An 11,296-nucleotide genomic window follows, 5' to 3' on the forward strand; every position below is an offset into this window, starting at 1 on the left:
CACCCTTCCCGCCATTGTCTTAAGCAATATCATTCGGTGTTAACTCTTTACAAGCCACCCATCTCTTTCTAGAGAGGCGACTGTCTATTATTCCCCACGAACAAGTCCTCGCACCGTCTGCTGGGCTGGGATGATGGAGGAGCCATCGATCTCCTCGCCAAAATCCCGACTGTGAAAGTTGTCATTGAGAGGAGCCAGCAGTGAACTCGCAGCCTTGCCAGCTCATTCGAAAGAGAACCTTTGTGTTGGCGGATGCTCTCATGAGGAAATGAGGCTAAGGATGGAGATGAGGCCAGTTGGAATACACACCCACGCGAGGGTTGGAATCCACACGAAAAGAGGTTTACACCCTCACAGCTGGGCTGTATCCACCTCAAGAATGAGTCTGGGGCACTCATTTTTTTTTTCCTCTCACTTCCCCAATTTAGAGGATTCTACTGCAAAGACAGAAAGGCAGACCTCGAGAGGAGCTGTTCACACATTTCTTATATAACTCCGCTCACACTAAGTAAAAACTCCCTGTGTTATAAATCCTAGAAATTACTGGGGCGCCTGGGTGGCGCAGTCGTTAAGCGTCTGCCTTTGGCTCAGGGCGTGATCCCGGCGTTATGGGATCGAGCCCCACATCAGGCTCCTCCGCTATGAGCCTGCTTCTTCCTCTCCCACTCCCCCTGCTTGTGTTCCCTCTCTCGCTGGCTGTCTCTATCTCTGTCAAATAAATAAATAAAATCTTTAAAAAATAATAATAATAAAATAAAATAAATAAATAAATCCTAGAAATTAGGAGGCCAGGGTGGCTTAGCACTCTGACAGCCCGGGTTCAAATCCTGCCTTGGCTACCTGCTGTATATAATTTTTCTCGAAGTGTCAGTTCTTTTACACATAAAAAAGAGGACAATAATGCCTAATTCTCATTGTGTTGTGTTAAATGAAGCACCAGCTAGGGCATTTTCTCCCTATTCCCCAGGAGCTGATAAGGCTAGCTCCATAGCCCAGCATCATACCTTTAGAGTTTGCAACTATTTCCAAGATGACAAAGAAGTGTGAAGAAGTAAATTTTGCTTTTCATGGTCTCAACATCTTAACTGGTCCTAAATATGTGTTGTCACAGTTGGCATGAAACCAATGAGCGAGACGGACAGTATAGGATTCATGGCACATCCCAAAGCAAAAAATAAAAAAAAAAAATAAAATAAAAATCCACACCATACATTCCTCTTCTCTGAAGTTATTTGTGTGGGTCTGGGCTTATTTGTCTGGTTTTACCTCCGTCGACCCTTCTTGCCCTAAGCAGCTTCCCATCTCACATCCCATAGCTGACGACTCTGTCCTGCCTCCCACATTGTCCTTCAAACACGAAATTATGAACAATTTAGCTCTCCCCAGTGGGACTCCTAAGTCTGCAGGGCCTAATCCATCAGGTACTGAACGTACAAACGCCCTTCCATTCAACAACGGTCTCCCTCCTCGGAAAACCATTACCGTTGTCGGTGGAATTTGCGGTTAATTCTGAATACGTTTGTCTCCTTTTGAAGACTTCCTTTATAGTAGCTGCACAGAAAAAGATAAGGTTAGATAGAGAATGTTGAATAGATCAAGCCTCCTGCTCGCACACAGGTCCCGTCTAGTAGGTCACGGTATGTTGGTTCCATACTCCAGTGTTTATGAAAATAGGCATCCATGTGGACAAGCGGGTGGCCATGTGTGACAATAATCCCTCTTTAATTCTACTGATGCCATGTGCTATTACTTCTTTGCAAAGGGCAAAGACTCGGGCAAAATTCTCTATGTTTTTACAGGGCATTTATACGGTCTTCAACTGAGGTGCATTCCGTCTTCCCAAAACACAATAAAGAGGACACCCAGGGTTTAACGTGACTTTTCATAGTGTTTGCGTTACTGATTGATTCTATTCATTTCTGAAGCAGCTTCATGGAAGGGGACGCAATAGGCTTGCAAACGATCCCCTGTCCTTCGGTGATCGTGGGTACGGAGGTATTCACGAACTGAATCTAAAATGAAGTTGGCAAACGCTGTTCCTGAACGCATTTACTCATAAAACTTTGACGAGAATTGGCTCTCTCTGGTTTAATCCTTCAGCAAACATTTATCCAGATGCACTTCCTCCACCCTGTCTCAGGAAGGAACTAGTAATTGTTTCTGTGTACTGATATGCTCTTATAATTAAGGCTTTGGGGATGTGGGTAAAAAGCTGCTTGGTGTATTTAATTAAAGTTAGTAGGAAATTTAAAACCAAGCAAGCATTGTCAGTAGCATGTAGTATTTAACACGAAGAGACCCAGGTGCTTAGAAATGGATGCCAAAAGAAAAAGAGAGTGGTGTTATATTCAGAAAGGAACATCTTACACCCAGTCCTTTCAGTGATTCACGAAGAACTAAAGAATCTTAGATTTTTGAGTAAGCAGAACTATGATGTCCCAAATCAATAGAACTCATCAACCCAGCTGGAGTAATTTGAGTACCTACTACGGGCTTAACCCTGAGGTTCAATTCTTAATCCTGAAAGTGAAGAGAAAATTCCAAAGATATAAGAAACCATTTCTGGTCTGGGAGGTGAGACAAGAAGATTAAAAAATAGTTAAGTCAATGTAAAAGCATTACAAACCTAAGAGCTAGCATGTGGCACTAACTTCAAACTAGGGTAAAAATTCAGAGAGGGACAGCAAATTTAAAAGCTGAGTCATAAAGGGAGGCTTCACTCATCAGCGCACAACCAGACTTGAAGAAGGAGAGCCAACTTGGAGTTCCCACTGACCAAAGCTGCAACTATTTCAATATATATAATATAATATAATATAATATAATATAATATAATATAATATAATATAATATAATATAATATAATATAATATAATATAATATAATATAATATGTGTGTGTATATATATATAATACGTAATAACAGGTCATAATCCATGAACCTAATAGGATTCAGTCAGACCACACTAATCCAAATACGTAATTTTAAAAACGCATGATGGGAGGGGCACCTGGGTGGCTCAGTCAGTTACGCACCCAATTCTTGGTTTTGGTACAGGTCATGATCTCAGGGTTATGAGATCAAGCCCTGCATCGGGCTCTGCTCTAAGCGCAGAGTCAGCTCGAGCTTCTCTCTCTCCTTCTGCCCCTCCCCCTACTTGCAAGGGCACTTTCTCTTTCTCTTTCTCTCTCTCTCTCTCTCTCTCCCTCCCTCAAATAAAGAAAATCTTTTTAAAAATGCATGCATGGGAGAAAAGAGACAGCTTTATTTATGGCAGAATTCTAACTGATAAATGTAAAAGAAATGATGGAAAATGAAACTCACCGTTTTGCCAACATCACGGTAGTCAATGTTATAGTCAAGAATCATTTTGGAGGGGCGCCTGGGTGGCTCAGATGGTTAAGTGTCTGCCTTTGGTTCAGCTCATGATCTCGGGGTCCTGGGAATCAAGCCCCACTTTGGGCTCCCAGCTCAGCGGGGAGTCTGCTTCTCCCTCTCCCTCTGTCTCTCCCCCTGCTTGTGCACTCTCTCTCTTTCAAATGAATAAATAAAATCTTTAAAAAAAAAATCATTTTGGAATTCTAAAATTGGTAGGCCCAAGTCTAAGGAGAAACTGGATATTTGCATCATCTCAAATTAACTCCCCACAAAGTACTTAAGGTACAGAAAGAGAAATAGTAACGCTACTAAATTGGACAGTCTGCCCCAAAACTCACGTTCACGTTCTTCCTGGGCCCTTAATCTAATTTAACCAGCTTCCTTATAAGAAGAAAGAGACAGAGAGACAGAAACAAGGAGAAATCCATGTGTCCATGCAGACAAATGTTGGAATTACACTGCCAGAATCTGGAAGAAGCAAAGGATTCTCTCCTAGAGGCTCTGGTGGGACAATGGCCCTCAGATTTCTAGCCTGCAGAACTGTGAGGGAGCTAAGTGTCTATCGTTTTAAGCCACTCAGCCTGTGGCACTTTGTCACGCAGCCCTAGCAAACCAATGCCGTAACTGCACAGGAGCAAACCACAGAAGACCCCACTTTTAGTAACTGACTGAAGAGAGGATCAAGAGTGAAAAGACCTCTCAACATCAGGTTCTTTCCCATACGATGCCGTGAGAAGGGCACAATTTCACCCTCGGAGGTCTCCTGACAAAACCGTGTAACCTCCATCTAATAAGAAATCAGAAAAGCTCAGGGGGCGCCTGGGTGGCACAGCGGTTAAGCGTCTGCCTTCGGCTCAGGGCATGATCCCGGCGTTACGGGATCGAGCCCCACGTCAGGCTCCTCCGCTATGAGCCTGCTTCTTCCTCCCCCACTCCCCCTGCTTGTGTTCCCTCTCTCGCTGGCTGTCTCTATCTCTGTCGAATAAATAAATAAAGTCTTTAAAAAAAAAAAAAAAAGAAATCAGAAAAGCTCAAACTGAGGAACATTCTATGACATAAATGGCCAGAACTCTTTAACAGCATCAAGGATGTGGAAGACAAAAAAAAAAAAAAAAAAAAAAAAAAAAACTGATATGAAAAACTGTCCCAAGATTGGAGGAAACTAAGAAGAGATAACAAAACGAAAAGCGAGATCCTGGATTATAAACCAGGAAGGGGAAAAAAAAAATAGAGAGAGAGAGAGAGATTAAGAGGAACAATTGGTAACATTTAAATAATGTCTTTAGATTAATTTATTCCCCGGTTTGGATGGTGGTAGGACGGTTACCTAAGATGTTATCATTCGGGGAAGCTAGAGGAGGGGCATTCAGGAACTCCAGGACTATTTATGCAACTTGTCTCGAGTCTCCAAGTCTTTCAAAGTAAAATACTTTTAAATAGAATTGTGACTAAAATCCAGGGTCGGGCCAGATAGAGAAGATAAAGGATCCCGGGCCACAGGAGGGACAAGTTTGAACAAAGGCAAGAGGGGGAAGGAAGACAGCAGAGCCCAGCGGGCGAGGTCTGGGTCCCCAGCAGCAGAGAGCACCGATGGAATCCATAGGGAGCACGGCTGGGCTGGGAAAGTCCCCAGATCCCGAAGCGAACCTCACAGTGACACAGAATGGAGTCGGGGTAGGGTTTTGAACCAACAAGTGATGTGATAAAAAGCTTTGTCAAGTGACAGTTTGTCTGGCAGGAAAATGCAGGGCCAATTCTGTTTGTGTAGACTCCTCCCTTTGTCAGATGACTGTAATCCTCTTTCTCGGACAGTAACCAACTGAGGAGTTTGAAGGGAGCACGTGTCAAGATTTCTGACTCTACTCGGAGATGCCTTCTCTCTGGTGGTCTGATTTCTCCTTCTCCAGAGAGGGAGAGAGGGAAGGTGTGAGGTGAGACATGATACAGACACTAGAAATACTGCCAGAGAAGCACCAAGAGGAAAACCCAGGTCTAACGTTCAGGAAACAAAAATAAGCCAAATGCAAAAGTAATAGAAATTGTGTAGGTTAAACCGAAGGAACAATTTAAGGCCTGGCCATCACACTGTGAGTAGCATAATGATCCAAATACCTGGACAGGTAATAGAAGAAGAAACTCTTCTCTGCTTCTGAGTTGGTAGGATTCCTTCTAGATTGCATTTCCAAGGTCTGGCGCACAGAGTGAAGAGAGATACAAAGAACCAAGGAAGAGGCAAGTAACCAAAGACGTAGAGGGTTCAGAAATAATTGTAACAAAAACACCAGAGACGGAAAAGATTAGGGGGAAAGAATAAAAAATGGACTCTACCATCGTAAAAACCCATGCATTTCAGCTCAACTAATGGGACTGACGATCCCTTCTCAGAGAGGAAGCTGATATTTCCCTTTATGGTATCTCAAAAAAAAATGTTTGATATATGATAGATTAATGATATAAACTAAAACCCTAAGAGATGATTAACTCTAGGGAACCAACTGAGTGTTCCTGGAGGGGAGGGATGGGGTCACTGGGGGACGGGCATTAAGGAGGGCACGTGATGTGATGAACACTGGGTGTTATATGCAACTGCTGAATCACTGACCTCTACATCTGAAACTAAGGATACACTATGTTAATTGATTTTAAATAAAATAATTTTTAAAACCGGAAAAAAAAAAAGCTTTTTGTGGGCCAGGCCAGATATGACCCAAAAGGAAAAGTGAAAAAGTTAGAGCAAGTGAGATTCAAACTTTGCTGCTGAGTCATTAAAGGCCAAGCTTTCTTTTCTTTCTGAAGGTGTTTATGCTGAGGTAATGTATGTTAAATCTCACCATTTAAAATCTCAACTTCTTCTCTGACTATCCCTACAGTCTCTCCCTAGAGACCTCGAAATTATGAAGCAATAAAACCCTCATGAAGCAATATAAGCTTTTTTTTTTTTTTTTTTTTTAACCTCTCGGTCGTCTGTCTCTAAGGAGTCACTTCTGCTTAATTTGTGGGAAGTAATCTCAACGTGCAAATATCCACAGACATTTGTCGGGGGGAGTGGGGGGGGGGGCACAACTGTTCAGGGATCCGTCTAAGAAGCAGGTGGCCTATCCTTTATAAATAAACAAGAGAAAATATTTCTAATATACAAGTAATAACTGAGGTACCAGGGATGTTTTCCAGAAATGAGAAAGAAAAAAAGAAAAAAAAAAAAAAAGGAAGAAAACTTCCAACAGTAAAGACAAATGGCCTCTAGCCAAGATCTTGCACCAAACTATAGAAGGTTTATCCCACGGGGGGGAAGAAAAAAGTTATAAGAGAGTTATTTTGTCCTTTTCTTCCTCTCATTTCCTAATTTAGCAAAATCCTTCCCTCCTCTCTCCCAAAATGAGCTACTGCCCACAGCCTCACAGACACCCCGGGCCTTCCCACTGTCTGTACTTCCCAGGGGGAGGGACCAGGTCACTGTGCCTGGGCCCAACCTTACTCTCCAGTGGCCCAGTTCCCTCCTAGTCCCCGGGAAGGGCTTGCAACTGTGCGCTCCGCTGTGATGTGTCCGCGTCCCTGCAAAGCCAAATGGCCCACCTTCCACGCTCTGCTCCCAAAACTTCAGAAGCACGAGGAAGCACAATATGCAATATCAAGATGTCTTAAAATAATTCTCCTGTAGACTCAAAGCCAGCAGTTTGTCTCATTTTCCCAGTGATCCCCACGGGAGAAAACTCAAGCTTGTCCAAAAATATGCCTGCTGCTCTGCAGGAGTCTGGACTCTGATCTTTGCTCTGGTCCCTCAGGTGTTTGTATTTGGAGTTCTTGGTAGTAATGAAGGCTCAAGAGAAGGTTTTAGGTTATTCTTGGCTTTGGCGGCTAGAGGGCAAGAGACCTGATGACAAGGGGTCTTTGTAATTGGGTGTCCCTAGGAATGACCTAAGTACCTAGTTTTATGAAGGGCACGCTTTTCCTGCACGGGGACGAAGGAGGCGAGGTTCTGCCTGGGAGAAATAGACCCTAGAAAAACAGTCACTGGTCTGTAAATAGTGGCGAGGCTACAGTCACATCCTCTTCTTTGCCAGTTCCTAATGCAACAACCTCTGAAGCTCTCAGGAAGATTAGGACCTGATGCATTTGAAGAGTTCAAAAAAAGCGACACTGACTTGTAACTGCTGGGTAAGGAGATGTGTAACACCGACTTTGGATGAGACAGAGGATTGATTGATCCGTTTTTTGGGAAATTAATATTCATGCATTTATTTCCCAGGAACTTCTTAGTTTCAAGTGACAGAGGTTCAGCCCAAACTGGCCCAGTTGTAAGAGACTGAAGGGCTCCGTGCCCAGAAGCAGGTTGGAGGAGCACCTGGGTCATTCAGTCGGTTAAGCACCTGCCTTTGGCTCAGGTCATGATCCCCGGGTCCTGCGTCAGGCTCCCTGCTTGGCGGGGACTCTGCTTCTCCCTCTGCCCTTCCCCCCACCGTATGCTCTCTCTGTGTCAAATAAATAAATAAAATCTAAAAAATAAATAAATAAAAATAAAAAGCAGGTTGGAAATGGGGAGAGATGTATTTCCTTGCATAAATGATAAGCCTATAATTTTGCTGCCATTAGATAATGCTGGATCCTATCAAATGGCGTTCTGTAGAATCATCTCTGTCCACCTTATTTCTTGATTTTATTTTCAAATAGGGTTTTTCAAATAGTAGTCAAACTAATGTCTGCAATTTACAGATTTGCACCCTCTTACCTTGTCGATCACAAAACAAAAAGAACACAGTTTCAGGAAAAACTTCCCAGCTTAAATCTCCATGGAAAACACACATATGCATCCACGCACACATGCCACACACTAATACCGCCGCCATCAACAGCCGCAACACTCTTTGTCCACAATCGTGTCATAGCCAAAGGTGGCATGCTGTCATTCCATGGCTGATTTATGTGCCAATACGCAGAACATGGAGCAAAAGGGAGAGAAGCCCATCTTGTACCACATGAACAGAGAGTGAGGGTAGAGACTCTTCTCAAAGGAAAACCAAGCTTTAACTATCTAAAGAGAGGAGAATGCACATTGGGAATGCAAACACTAAGATCTCCCCCGACCCATATTCCTCAAGCTTCTGATCGTCATAGCGTAGCTCGTGGTATGTTTTTCCCCATGATACTGTTATAAAACCCTACCTACATGAAATGCTTACATCCATTGTAAAAACATTCTCCTGTAAGAGGCTTGTGTCAACCACTAGGATAAACCATCAACCATTTTTAGAACGAAAAGTTGAAATAACCCATTTATGCATAAGTAAATGTATACCTACTGGCACCGAGTTACCATTACGTGAGGACTGTTCCATTTTGAATTGAGTTTACGTGACTCTGAGTTTTATAAAATTACTGAGTTCCAGTTCCCCAAATGTGCCAGAGAACATAAACTGAAAACTCTTCTAAAAACAGTTGAAAATATTAGATTAAAAAGATACATGGGGCGCCTGGGTGGCACAGCGGTTAAGCGTCTGCCTTCGGCTCAGGGCGTGATTCCGGCGTTATGGGATCGAGCCCCACATCAGGCTCTTCCGCTATGAGCCTGCTTCTTCCTCTCCCACTCCCCCTGCTTGTGTTCCCTCTCTCGCTGGCTGTCTCTCTCTCTGTCAAATAAATAAATAAAATCTTTAAAAAAAAATAATAATAAATAAATAAATAAATAAAATAAATAAAAAGATACAAGTGTTGAATCACTAAATTGCACACCTGCACCTAGTAGGACATTGTACATTAACTAACTGGAATTTAAATAAAAATTTAAAAAAAACAAATGTTTCTGGAATGGCAATGTAAGGAGATCTGCAACCTGTTTTTGAGAAACAATCCTGCCTAGTAAAAATCATTTAAAGGGCGCCTGGGTGGCTCAGTCATTAAGCGTCTGCCTTTGGCTCAGGGAGTGATCCCAGAGTCCCGGGATCGAGCCCCACATCGGGCTCCCTGCTCTGCTGGGAGCCTGCTTCTTCCTCTCCCACTCCCCCTGCTTGTGTCGCCTCTCTCAATGGCTGTCTCTCTGTCAAACAAATAAATAAAATCTTTTAAATAAATAAATAAATATTTTTAAAAACAAAAATCATTTAAAACATAAAAACCTTTGAAGTCTCCAGAAATTGTCCTAAGGGCATACAGCATGGGGTAGGCTGGATAACGGCCACCCAGAGACAGCATGTCCTCACCTTCAGAACTCGTAACTGTTATAAGGAGAAAGTTTCTTTGCAGATGTGATCGTGTTAAAATGGAAAGGTTAACCTGGATTATCTCGGTGGGTCCTAAATTCAATTGAAAGTCTCCTTATAACAGGGGGCCAGAAGATCTGTTCAGACAAAGGCAGAGAAGGTATTATGACCTCTGAGCACAGAAAGCCCCGTGATGTGGCTACAAACCAAGGAAAGCCAGGAGCCACCAGAAGCTTCAAGAAGCAAGGAATGGGTACTCCCAGAGAGCCCCCAAAACAGCGCCACTCTGCTGACACCTTGATTTTAGTCCCATGATACAGATTTAGGACTTCTGGCCTCCAGAACTCCAACATAGTAACTTTCTTTGTTTTAAGCCCCTGGGTCGGTGATAGTTTCCTACATCTGCAATATGGAGCATACACACAGCAAGTAAAAGAACACTCACTTAACAAAATTTACCGAACGTCACAGAGAAGAGGCCGAATCTGTCGTGCTTGAGCCATGATCAACGGTTCCTCTGAGCACCAAAACAGACAAAGGCATCCCAAGGAAAAGAACTACACACTAATCACTCTTATGAATATAGGTGCAAAAATCCTCACCAAAATATAAAGCAAACCAAATCTAGCCGAACGTAAGTGATTATATACCATGACTAAGTGGGATTTTTCCCACAAGTGAAAAGCTGGTTTTAACATTCAGGTCAGAAACAAGGATGTCTGATCTCATCAATTCTACTTAGTGTTGCCTTGAATGATCTATCTAGGGTAATTAGGCAAAAAAGAAAAAAATAAAAGACAACCGGTTTGGAAAGATATAAGTCTATCTCTATTTCTAGGTGACATGGTCTTATAGAGAGAAAATCCTAAGAAATTCACTAAATCTAGAACTAAAAAACTGGTTCAGAAAGGTTATGGGATACCAATATGTTTAAGTATCTTTTTAATTAGATTAATAAAATAACTAAGGTCTACAAAAATCAGTTTTATTCCTGTAACTGCTGCAGTGGATTGTAATAAATATCAAGAACACTATCCCCTTTAAGAGAGGATCAAAAATTGGGAATTTAACAAAACAAGGACAAAACGTTTACTCAAAAAAACACAAAAGAATGTTGAAAGAAAGATCTAAGTAAATGCCAAGACACACCACATTCATTAATTGAAAGAATTATGAGTGTTAAGATGGAAAACTTCTCCAAATTAATCTATAGACGCAGTACGATCCATATAGGGTCTCGCCTGCTCAATTAATCTATGACAAAAGAGGCAAGAACATACTATGGGTAAAACACTCGTCAGCAAATGGTGTAGGGAAAACTGGACAAGTACACGCAAAGGAATGAAACTGGACCTCTCTCCTACACCATACAGAAAAATAAACTCAAAATGGATTGAAGACCTAAATGTGAAACCTGGAACCATACAACTCCTAAAAGAAAAAATAGGCAGTAATTTCTGTGATATCAGCAGTAGAAATATTTTTTCTAGAGATGTCTCCTCCAGCAAGGCAAGCAAAAGCAGAGGTAAATCTGTTGAGACTACACCAAAATAAAAAGCTTTTGCACAGCCAAGAAACCGTCAACAAAACAAAAATGCAACCTACTGAACGGGACAAGGTATTTGCAAGTGATATATCTGAGGTAAGGGGCTAACATCCAAAATATATAAAGAACTTATACAACTCAACACCAACAGTACAAAAAAAAAAAAAAAAAAAAAAA

The sequence above is a fragment of the Ursus maritimus genome, unplaced genomic scaffold (assembly GCF_017311325.1).
Source record: "Ursus maritimus isolate PB19 unplaced genomic scaffold, ASM1731132v1 scaffold_5, whole genome shotgun sequence".
Lineage (NCBI taxonomy): Eukaryota > Metazoa > Chordata > Mammalia > Carnivora > Ursidae > Ursus > Ursus maritimus.